Source organism: Sminthopsis crassicaudata, chromosome 6, assembly GCF_048593235.1.
Source record: "Sminthopsis crassicaudata isolate SCR6 chromosome 6, ASM4859323v1, whole genome shotgun sequence".
Taxonomy (NCBI): Eukaryota; Metazoa; Chordata; class Mammalia; order Dasyuromorphia; family Dasyuridae; genus Sminthopsis; species Sminthopsis crassicaudata.
Window position 1 is genome coordinate 39,592,736 of NC_133622.1, and position 11,819 is coordinate 39,604,554.

Sequence of the window (11,819 nt, forward strand, 5' to 3'; positions counted from 1 at the left end):
GGAGAGGCTCTTTTAAAACACCCGGCTCTAGCTATCTTTAGTGCTGTCCCCATCCCATCAGCTTAAGCTACGTGTAAAGTTGTAATTAGTAACTTCACTTACTGTCTCTTATGTTTATGATTTCGGGGCCTATTCCAAGTGACAAATGAGTCTCCAAAGTCACGATCTAACATTCGATGCCCATATCCCAAGTCATGGGTCAGACCTCGGTGACTCAAAGAAGGCACTTGGAAGCTGCTAATTGATTTCTGTTTGGCCCTCATGCTTGAACTGCTCTGTCTGTGGGGTTGGCCTGTCAGCTACAGGTTGGACTGATTCACTGTGCATGTGCACAGGGCCCTAGTGGAGATGAGGGGAGGGGATTTCTTACAGCTGCTCTACATGTGTTGCAGCTGAAGCTGCCATTTTAGCTAGCAAAGGACTATCTCAGCAGTGTTCCTTTCAAGCTAATCCCAAATGGAAGGAAGATTTTCTTCTCTATTTGAGAAAGACAAAATGAAGTTTGGAATTTATTTTTTTACCCTGGGACTCTTAGATTTGCATAGTGCCAAGTGTTAGGTTCCAAAGGCATAGGAAAAGGGTTGCTTTGATAGAAATTTTCTTTAGAAACCTTTATTTGTCAGGCTTGAACGTGTTATGGCTAATGTCCATTAGCAGTCAACAAATTAGTAATTGCATCTGTTTTCCATTTTCACCCTAATAGTTTGCTTATTTAATTTGTGTTTGATACGCTCAAATTAGAAACTGTTAGCACATCACGAGATCCCTCTGGAACTTGCTGGCAGGTTTTACCAAGGTAGAGGAGCTTTTGGCACAGGGCTAGTACTGGATGTCTTTTAGGAAAGGACAACCTAATTGAAGTCAGAAAGGATCATCGCCTGGTTGGCCATAGTGTGATACATCTTTTTGGCCACAGAAACTCTCACAGATCAAAGTCACAGAGTAGCTGTGACCTGTGTAATGGAGGGAATATCTACGCCATCAAAAATAATAGATCCTATGCCCATCAATTGGAAAATGGCTGAATAAGTTATGGTATATGAATGTTATAAAATATTATTGTTCTGTAAGAAATAACCAGCAGGATGAATACAGAAGACCTGGAGAGAGTTACGTGAACTGATGCTGAGTGAAGTGAGTAGAACCAGGAGATTATTGTACACTTCAACAACATTATACGATGATCAATTCTGACGGACATGGCTCTCTTCAACAATGAGATGATTCAAACCAATTCTAATTGTTCAGTGATGTAGAGAGCCATCTACACCTAGAGAGAGGACTAGGGCAACAGTGTGGACCACAACATAGCATTCTCACTCTTTCTATTGTTTGCTTGCATTTTGTTTTCTTTCCCAGTTTTTTCCTTCTTGATCCAATTTTTCTTGTGCAGCAATATAACTGTATAAATATGTATACATATATTGGATTTAACATATATTTTAACATAAATAATAATAATATTAGATCCTAGATGTATGGAAAAAGAATCATTCAAGATGATGTTTATTGAAGGGATAGATTTTGCTTTTATTCTCTGTGTTAATTGTAATTGAAACATATTTCTTTTGTTTCTAGCAACACTTATGGAGAGCTGTTGTCATTAATTAAGTAAACAGAGAGTCACTCCTAGAGAGTAGGAAGAGTATTGGTTTAGGGGTTAAGAAACCCGGGTCGGTTATTCCACTAACTTAGATAAGTATTTCACTTTGTGCTTCATTTTCCCACTTTAAAATTGGGGTTGAGGGGCAGCTAGGTGGCACAATGAATAGAGCACCAGCCCTGAAGGCAGGACGACCTGAATTCAAATCTGGTCTCAGATACTTATCACTTCCTAGCTGTGTGACCCTGGGCAAATCATTTAATCCCAATTGCCTCAGCAAAAATAAATAAACAGATAAATAAATGACCCAATGGTTAAATGGATCAATAAATGAATAAATAAATAAATGAATAGATGAATAAACAAATGAAATAAGGAAATTGGACCACTAGAGTTCTAAAACTCCTTCATTCAAACCATTAGATTTATTACAAAATTGTGAACACAAGCATAGTCTACTAATTTGATAATCATAGATGGTCATTAACCATTTGAAGATTTTAGATATAACACGTGTATAGCATGTATAGAAAGAGAAGGCTAGCTCAGAAATGGCTATACAAACCTGCTATTATAGATGAAAAGCCTATGATTTTGAAAAGCCATCAACAATGTTTTCCCTTACATGCAGGAGGATTGATTGTCTCTTAGAACTTTTTTACAGCAGTTCCTTGCAGGACCTCTGTTGCCTGTGCACAGCATGGAGAATACATGTGACCCAATAGTTCCCAGGATGTGTAAACAGCAGCACGCTGCTCTTTGCAGTGATGGCTTCATGCTGGTTCCATCTTTCTTATCCTGATAAAATGATACAGAAAGTTCTCAGAACCTGATACTAAGAACTAGAGATTATTAGCAGAAAAAAAAGCCCTAATCAAAAAAACTATTCATTTAATTTTTAATTGATAAGATAAAAAATCATTTCTATAACACAGAATAATAAAAAGATGATTGCACATAAAACTGCAAATCTATTATATACAACTTAATAATCCTTTTAAATACATAAAGTTATCATGTAATTTTTTTTCTTTTTTTCTTCCCTTTCCTCCCTGCCCTCCTGCCCCAAAGAGAGCTAACATTAGGCACAAATATGGATGTATGTGTAAAATCTTTCTACACATACTTCTATTTATCAGTTCTTTCTCAGGATGCAGATAGCATCTTCCTTCATATGTCCTTTGTAGAAGGAAAGAAGTTCTAATATAATGAAAATAGTGCTGGGCTTAAGACACAAAAGTTCTGGTTTCAAGTTTGCCATTTACTAGCTGTAGGACCTTGGACAAATCACAAAATAACAATGTCATGCTAGAAAGTGACCACAGGAATTATCCAGGTCAACCCACACCTGAACAGGAATCGCTCACAGAGATCCTACATATTCATTCAGCTTCTTCATGAAGATCTCCAGTGATGATAACCCAACCTTCCACTTTTGGACAAATCTTAATTATTAGGAAGTTTCTCTGAAGCTGAAATCCTCCACTTTTGCAAAGTCCACAAATTGTTCCTAATTCTGCCCTTTGTGGTCAAACAGACAAGTCTAACAGTTCTCACGTGACTATCTTTCCAACACTTAATCAAAAAGACATTTTATTAACCCTTTGGTCTCTTCTTCTCTCCAGACTGAAAAACTACAGCTTCTTTAACCAACTTTTATTTGACTTGATATCCAATATTTTTCCATCCTGGTCACTCTACACTTGATATTCTGTAATTTGTTCATGTAATTACTAAACAGAACACCCAAACTGAACCCAGCACTCTAGATATAGCAGTATCAGAGCAAAGGGCAGCTGGGGCTGCCTTTGAGTGGACAAAGACACCTCCTTTGTCTTGGACAATCTGCTAACATGTGTTGGCTTTGAAGGCTTCCTTGCCACATTATTAATTCATATTAAGTTGAAATTCACCTAAAGCGTTCCAATTCTTCTTCATATGATGTTGCGATACCTCTTGTCATTGCGCCATTGATTTTTTTGAGCCCAAATAGAGGGTCTTAATGCAGTTTTAAGCTTTAATTGCTATTATAATATATTAATTTAATAACTATTATACTTGATGACTTTTAAAGCTATTAAAGCTTTAAAGCTGCACTAAGACTTTTGGGACACCTAATATAGGATATCATTTATCTTGAATACATTTTGTCTTTCTAGTTCTTTATAAGTAATTAAAACTCTCAGAGACTTGATTTTTTTTGTCCATAAAGTAATTTGGTGTTAATGATATCCCCTATCTCTGTGACATATTAGGAATGTTAGGAATAACAAATGAGACTATTTATTCGAAAGTGCTTTTTATAAAGGGTATTAATAGTATTTCTATTAGTGATGGTTTAAAAAATAGATAGCTATAGATATATACCTTATTCCTTTTTCTTCTCTCTCTCCCTCTCTTTCTCTTTTCCTTTCTCTCTCTCTTTCTCTTTTCCTTTCTCTCTCTCTTTCTCTTTTCCTTTCTCTCTCTCTTTTCCTCTCTCTCTCTCTCTCTCTCTCTCTCTCTCTCTCTCTCTCTCTCTCTCTCTCTCTCTCTCTCTCTCTCTCTCTCTCTCTCTCTCTTTCTCTCTCTCTCTCTCTCTCTCTCTCTCTCTCTCTCTCTCTCTCTCTCTCTCTCTCTCTCTCTCTCTCTCTCTCTCTCTCTCGTCTCTGTGTGTCTCTCTCTGTGTGTGCCACTATCTCCTTAAATTTGCTATTAAAAATTGCCAATAAATTGGCAGGCTGAGGTAAACCTTTTTATCCTCTACTTAGTAATTACACTCCCTCCTTCAGCTGTATACTGTATAGTCATCAATGGATTGCTTCCTTTAATAAACCCCTTCTACTCTTTTTTCCAACAACTCCTCGTGCTCTATTGCACTCATGTATGATTAAACCTAGATGCAGGAAGTCTTTGTGTATCATCGGCAAAGACGCTGTTCATGTCCAGTTGTTTTGGTGTGAGAAATAGGGAGTAATGTGATCTTAAAACCTCCTTCTTCCTCTTCCTCTCTACCTTCACATATTTCACAGAAAAGCTCTTAACTGATCCTAAATTAGTAGATTCCAGGAAGGAGGTTTGCCTCAACACTTGAACTTTTGCATTTTAAACTCGAGACCGTCTGGGACAGACAACCAGGTGCACTTGTTTACAGAAGTGATGAACCATCATCAAATAGAGTTGTACATTTGTGTGGGTTGAGGAGTAGGAAGGCTAAAGGAAAAACAGATTCCCTTTGTCTCCAAAAAAGCTTTGCAATACTGTCCAGACAGTTACTAAACAATCTGTTGGTTCTCAGAGGTACCAATCCCTTCTGGCAGAGGAAGAACAAAATGATCCTAGGGAATGAAGAACAGAGCTCTTCCACAGAGACAAAACACTGATTTCAAATCCCATGTTAGAATTAGAGGCCCTGGGTTCAAATCCCAGCTCCACTGGCTCTGGGAACTTGGGGACGTAATTACCTGATGTTCTAAGACTCATTTTTCCTCAGCCATAAAGTGAAGAAGGGGAAAGAATAGAAAGGTATTTGTTTTTCAACTTAGAAAGCCTTTTCAAAAATTAACTATATGCTAGAATGTGAAAACTTTATAAGCCAATGTAGAAATGCAGAAATGTAAAATACATGCAAATATCAAGTATCGAATGTTGTGGCCACAACACAATAAAAAGGTATAATCAATAAAGGAAATGTGAAGAAAAGATTGAAACAATGGAAAATAATTTAATCTTAAAGAATTGAGAGTTCAAAGATAAATCATAGAAACAATAGCTTATTTCATCATAAAAAAGAACACAAAACTTTCAGAATGTAGCAGGTCTTAAGGAAATTGTTTCAACAATAAAAGAAAAAAATAAATTAATGAATTGGGTATACATCTAATCTCAGTATTCTCTCAACCATTCAAGAGCTTCATCTTCCTTTGGATATATAGAATTCAGAATGTCTCATTCTGTACCTCTAGTCACCTTCTCTTTGTCAAAAGAAGGAAAACATGATTAAATATCAGTCTCCTAGAGCTATGACTGGTTATTACACCGATCATATTAATGAGCCACTAAAAATAAACAGGAGAAAGCAAAAGGAAGTTCAGGAGAGGATGCAGATGAGAAGGATGGTATTGGAACTACCTGTTAATGAGATGATTGAGACCAGTTCCAATGATATTGTGATGAAGAAGCCATCTACACCCAGAGAGAGAACTGTGGGAACTGAATGTGTTCACAGCATAAGGTTTTCATTCTTTTTGTTGTTTGTTTGCATGTTGTTTTCTTTCTCATTTTTTTCCTTTTTGATCTGATTTTTCTTATACAGCAAGATAATTATATAAATATGTATACATATATCTATTTAACATATATTTTAACATGTTTAGCATATATTGGATTACTTACCATCTAGAGGAGGGGTAGGGAAAGGAGGGGAAATTTTGGAACACAAGGTTTTGCAAGGGTCACTGTTGAAAAATTATCCATGCATACATTTTAAAAATACAAAGCTTTAATAAAAAAAAAAAAGAAAAGAAAAAAGGAACTGCTTATTAAATTTCAAATATTAAAAAATAAACAAGCTATATGTGGTGGTGGAGAATCATAATTTCACACAGTTCTATTTTCCTTTTTTTTCTTTAATAAAAATTAAGAGGAAGTTGGAACTTGTGGGTTATCCTTTAATTAGCACCAGTGAGAATTTCAACTATCATTTTGGAACTACTAGTGATGTCATAGCTATAGATACTAATCGATTTTTTATGTGTATGAGACACAGAAAATAAAAAACTAAGAGAATATCTTCCTTAAAAAATTGAATGAGTTATCTCTTGTCTTGCAAAGAAATAGCATAAAGATGACATTTAGGAACAAATTTTTAATCAACCGTCATCCTGAGAAAGATGAATGGTGAGACTATGTTTCCAGAGTTGATGGTTAGAGGTAACTCTGGCTATGATCTTCTCACTATGATATATTGTTGAAATATTTGAATATGTCTTTGGGTTATTTACTACATTATTCATAAATTATATAATCAACAACATGGATGTTTATTTAAGCCTATGAGACTATGGTGTTTTGATGCAAAAACCAAGGGGAAAGCTTATGGAAAAGCAGTTTCTCCAGTTGTCATTTTTCAGTCATGTCCAACTCTTTGTGACCTAGTTGGAGTTTTTTTTTAGCAAAGATACTAGAGTACTTTGCCATTTCCTTCTCCAGCTCATTTTACAAAATGAAGAAATGAGACAAACAGGGTTATGTGACTTTTCTAGGGTCACACAGCTAACAATTGTGTGAGGCCGGGTTTGAATTCAGGTCCTCTTGACTCCAGGTCTGTTGCTCTTTCCACTGTCTCACCAAACTGCCTGCATTTTATTTAATGCTGGATGAAATAGGCTTGGGGTTCCTAGTTACTTTATTAATTAATAAGATGAATTAATGAGTGTGCATTTCTATTGAGTCATGAACAAGTATCAGAATATATCCTAGTTCTTGGGATATGAATTAATAGGAAAATTATACAAGTTGCTATTAAAGAGAGGGATGGCCATCCCATCTAAGGTATGTATGGAATCATTCCTAAAACCTGTTACAGATGGTTGTCATAGTTTGTTACCGTAACAAAAAGTGGTAGCACAGGGAAGTTGGGATAGCACAAACTGGACAGTGCCCAAAGTCCTCCTTTGGAACAGCAGCAAATGTAGAATCCTTAAGAAGAGCAAGCACTATAGTACATCAACTATAGTTCAACTTGAACTATCCAGGGAAAATTCAAGAGCCAGAGCCAAGAGGGGCTTGAAAAAACAATGTTGTTGTGGTGTGGTTACAGTAGACGGGGCCTCCTGGATAATTTTCTCCTTTTGTCTGTCCATCTGTGTGTAGAGTTTGTAAGTAACCCTCTGGGAGAGGCAGCCGGGAGCACGTGGGCTTCATACACACAATGGATTGTCAAATTTGGTTCTAATCTAGAACTCATTGTCTGTTTCAGACTGTGACTCTGTTGTGTTGTTCCACAGTCCAGATCATGACCACAGCACTGGGACACTTGCACAGTGGTAGCCAGGGTCCCATATTTGGTGCAGAACTTCACAACTGACTGTGCTGAGTGAGTCTACTCCTTTGTCACTTGGAGTGCTTACCAGGACCTAAACATTGGAGTATCTTTTCTGAGTATCTTTTCTTCCAAATATTAGGATAGTAATATCTGAGAAGAGAATTTTAGCTGTCATCTTGAGAGAGTCAATTGTGGGAATGTTTCCAGAGCTGATGGCTTAAAAGTGACTTTGGCTTTATTTCTCACTGCCATGCATTATTGAAATTTAGTATGTTTTTGTATTATTTGCTATTTAATCAGTAATATTGATGTTTACCTTTTCTCTCTCTCAGAGTCCAAAGCAGTGTTTTGGCTTTTTTTCCCTTTGTTATATTTGGTTCCTCTCTTTCCCTGTAACTAAATAATCCCAAATCAGGGGATAATACGTAACATCTCAAATTTATCTCACGACAGCTGTTTTAAAGTCTTGCACAACACAATATGATATAATGGGATACAATACAACATAATGCAATACAATATAAAAATAAATATTTCAAAATTGTATTATAAAAATTATTGTGGCCAAAATCACTTCTATTCATCTTTTCTGGAAATAGTCTCACCATTCAGTTCTCTTGGGATATGGCTGAAATCTTTGCTCAAGGCTCTTCAATTTTCTTTCTTAACTAGTCTCCTTGTTGTAGGGCTAGATACCCAATAAAGGATATATATTTGGCTGATCATATCTTTGTCTACGTCTATTGCAGAGGGTCGATAAAAGAAATGTTCTGCAAATTTGATTTAAAAGTTGAAATAAATAGTGAGGAAGTGAGGACACATCTAAGGTGTTAAGTGGGAGTGACTGAGAAGATGATGGTATCTCAATAATAATAAGGAAATTTATAAGGGGAGAAAGATTTGAGAGAAAGCGAATGAGTTTGGGTTTTGGACATTTGAGTTTAAGACATTTCTGGGACGTTCAGTTTGAGACATCTAATAGAGTTGGATGTGGCCAAATCTGAAGACTATGATGAAATAAATAACTTTAACAATCATCAATATGAAGATTGAGTCGCGATAATTGAATCCATGGGAGCTAATGAGTTGACCAATTGAAATAATTGAGAAAATTATTCGGGACAGAGCTTCATGGCCTAGATGAAGATCCAACGGAGTGGTCAGAGAATCAGGAGAGAGCAATGTCATGGAAACCTAAAAAGGAGAATACCAAGATAAAAACTGTGACCTATAGTGTCAGAAGCTGCACAGAGATCAAAAAGGAAGAGGTTTGAGAAAAGAGATAGTTGTAACTTTGGAGAGAACAGTTTTGGTTGAATGGTGAGGTCAGAAACCAAACTGCAGAGAATTTCACAGAGAAGGAAAGAGGAGGGATTCCTTCTCAAGGAATTCAGCCATTAAGGATGAAAGATACAGGATGGCAAATAGTTAGAGGGCACAGATGTGGGTCAATGGAAAGGAAACCATAGCCTTCAGACAAGTGCAGCTTGAACCTAGGAGAGTTGGGAGGGGGCGCAGTGTAACTCTTTTGGAGTTAAGGCATCTGGCAGACTTAGTGGGAAAGCAAGAGCTTTGAAGAATGCCAGGCTCATCAAAGTGCTCTGTGGCAGCCTGCCAAACAAAGGTCCTCCCATGTGTTCAGCATGTCGAGGACTGTGGTTGGGCATGGATCATTTTAGTCACCCTCCACCCCTACATATGTTGGCCTATACATGATCACTATGACCATGAAAGTCTAAACATGGTCTACACATGACCACCCCTGTACATGTCTGCTCTCAAGAACACCATCTCTTAACACAAAGGATAAATATTTCTATGTGCATGTTAAAAGCACAATAGCCCCCCGTGACGTAGAAACTCCTGCTCAATGAGGCCAGCAGCACTAATAGGTTAAAAGAGTCCTGGTTTAGTTCATGGAACAACAAAGCTCCTAAAAGGAGCAGGTCCAGACATTCCCCCTACTAGTGTCTTGACCATCTTTGCCTCAAATGCAGAGATATTTTTGCCTGCAGTGTCATTCCATTGCTGAATGGATTTGCCTCTTTCCCTGACAATGAATAAAAACCAGGGAGTATTTCAATCTAATACAATTAGAAAAAGATGGTCTAATTAAAGGAGAACGGGCTTTTAGTCCTGGATCTGTGGCTATCTGTGTGACCTTGGGCAAGTCTTTTAAGCCCTTTGACCTTCATTTTCCTTGACTCTAAAAGGAGAGTGTTGAAAGAAAACTTGTCTCTCTCTAAGCACTAACATTCTATGATTCTATGTCTGTAAACATGTGAATTGAGCTTAGAGTGTCCCTCTCTCTTACTCCCAGTCTCCCTTCCCTGAAATAAAATCTTTTCTAACCTCTAGAAGTTTTCTGTGCCCACTACCAAAAGACTGGAAAGAAAAATCCCTCATGGGCTCAAACTCTTGCCATTATTCAAACACAAACGTTGTTTAAAAAAGAAATGTTATTGTATATTCTGATTTCAAAGTGGACTTTATCCCATCCAGATGTTGTTGCTTATATTACTGTCTTCATACAGAGCAACACTGCTGAGTACCTATCCTTTAAGTCACTTTCCTGTTACTCACCACTCAACTTGTCTCCCCCCTCCCCCCAAAAAAGAGCCTGTTTTTGATGTGAAACACTAGTTTCTTGGAGAAGAGTGGCTTTTGTCTCTGATGCCCTTTTTCCTCATTTACTTCACCCTAAAAAAAAAAAAAAAGACATTTACCAAAGGAGTTTCTGGAACTACTTACGCTCCCTTAAGACAGGCACCTTTTTCAAAGAAAGGGAAGAAAAAAGGACACATAAGTGCACATAGGGACCTTCAAAAGAATGAAGAACACCCAAACACTCTTCTTTGTGTGGGAGAGGGTGTAGAATTAGGCCCCAAACCAGATTGCCTTGTTGTTTTGACAGAGTAAGGAATGTTTAAGCCACCTGCTCATTAAGCAGTCCCACATATGGTTTTATATGGACAACAGAATTTAAGGCCCCTGGAGAATAAGGGGTATATGAATACTTATGCTGCCAAGTTATAGGGCCTTGAGCAATTCTTTTGTGGACTCTGTCACCCTCCTTCATTGCCTTTCTTCCTCCTATAGGTTAGAAAAACACTTGAGGAAAAAGTAAGCCCTCTTTCCCCATCTCTTTTCCTTCATTGTCTTTCTTCACCCTGTAGGTTAAAAAAACACTTGAGGAAAAAGTAAGCCCACTTTCCCCATCTCTTCTCCATTGTCTTTCTTCCTCTTCTAGGTTAGGAAAACATTTGAGGAAAAAGTAAGCCTGAAATCTTTCCCCAACTCCTTTCCTTCATTGTCTTTCTTACTCCCATGGATTAGGAAAACACTTGAGGAAAAAGTAAGCCCACTTTCCCCATCTCTTCTCCATTGTCTTTCTTCCTCTTCTAGGTTAGGAAAACATTTGAGGAAAAAGTAAGCCTGAAATCTTTCCCCAACTCCTTTCCTTCATTGTCTTTCTTACTCCCATGGATTAGGAAAACACTTGAGGAAAAAGTAAGCCCACTTTCCCCATCTATTCTCCATTGTCTTTCTTCTTCCCATAGGTTAGGAAAATATTTGAGGAAAAAAATAAGTCCTCTTTCCCCATCTCTTTTCCTTCATTGTCTTTCTTCACCCTGTAGGTTAAAAAAACACTTGAGGAAAAAGTAAGCCCACTTTCCCCATCTATTCTCCATTGTCTTTCTTCTTCCCATAGGTTAGGAAAATATTTGAGGAAAAAAATAAGTCCTCTTTCACCATCTCTTTTCCTTCATTGTCTTTCTTCACCCTGTAGGTTAAAAAAAACACTTGAGGAAAAAGTAAGCCCTCTTTCCTCAACTCTTTTCCTTCATTGTCTTTCCTTTTTTTTTTTTTTTCCCTGAGGCTGGGGTTAAGTCACTTGCCCAGGGTCACACAGCTAGGAAGTGTTAAGTGTCTGAGATCAAATTTGAACTCAGGTCCTCCTGAACTCAGGGCTGGTGCTCTATCCACTGCGCCACCTAGCTGCCCCCCTTCGTTGTCTTTCTTCCTCCCATAGGAAAATACCTGAGGAAAAAGTAAGCCCTCTTTCTCCATCTCTTCTCCATTGTCATTTTTTTCTCCCATAGGTTAGGAAAACACTTGAGGAAAAAATATAGTCCCTCTTTGGAGGGACTATAGCATGCCGAAGGAAGCGTCCTCCCTACCAGGGGGAGA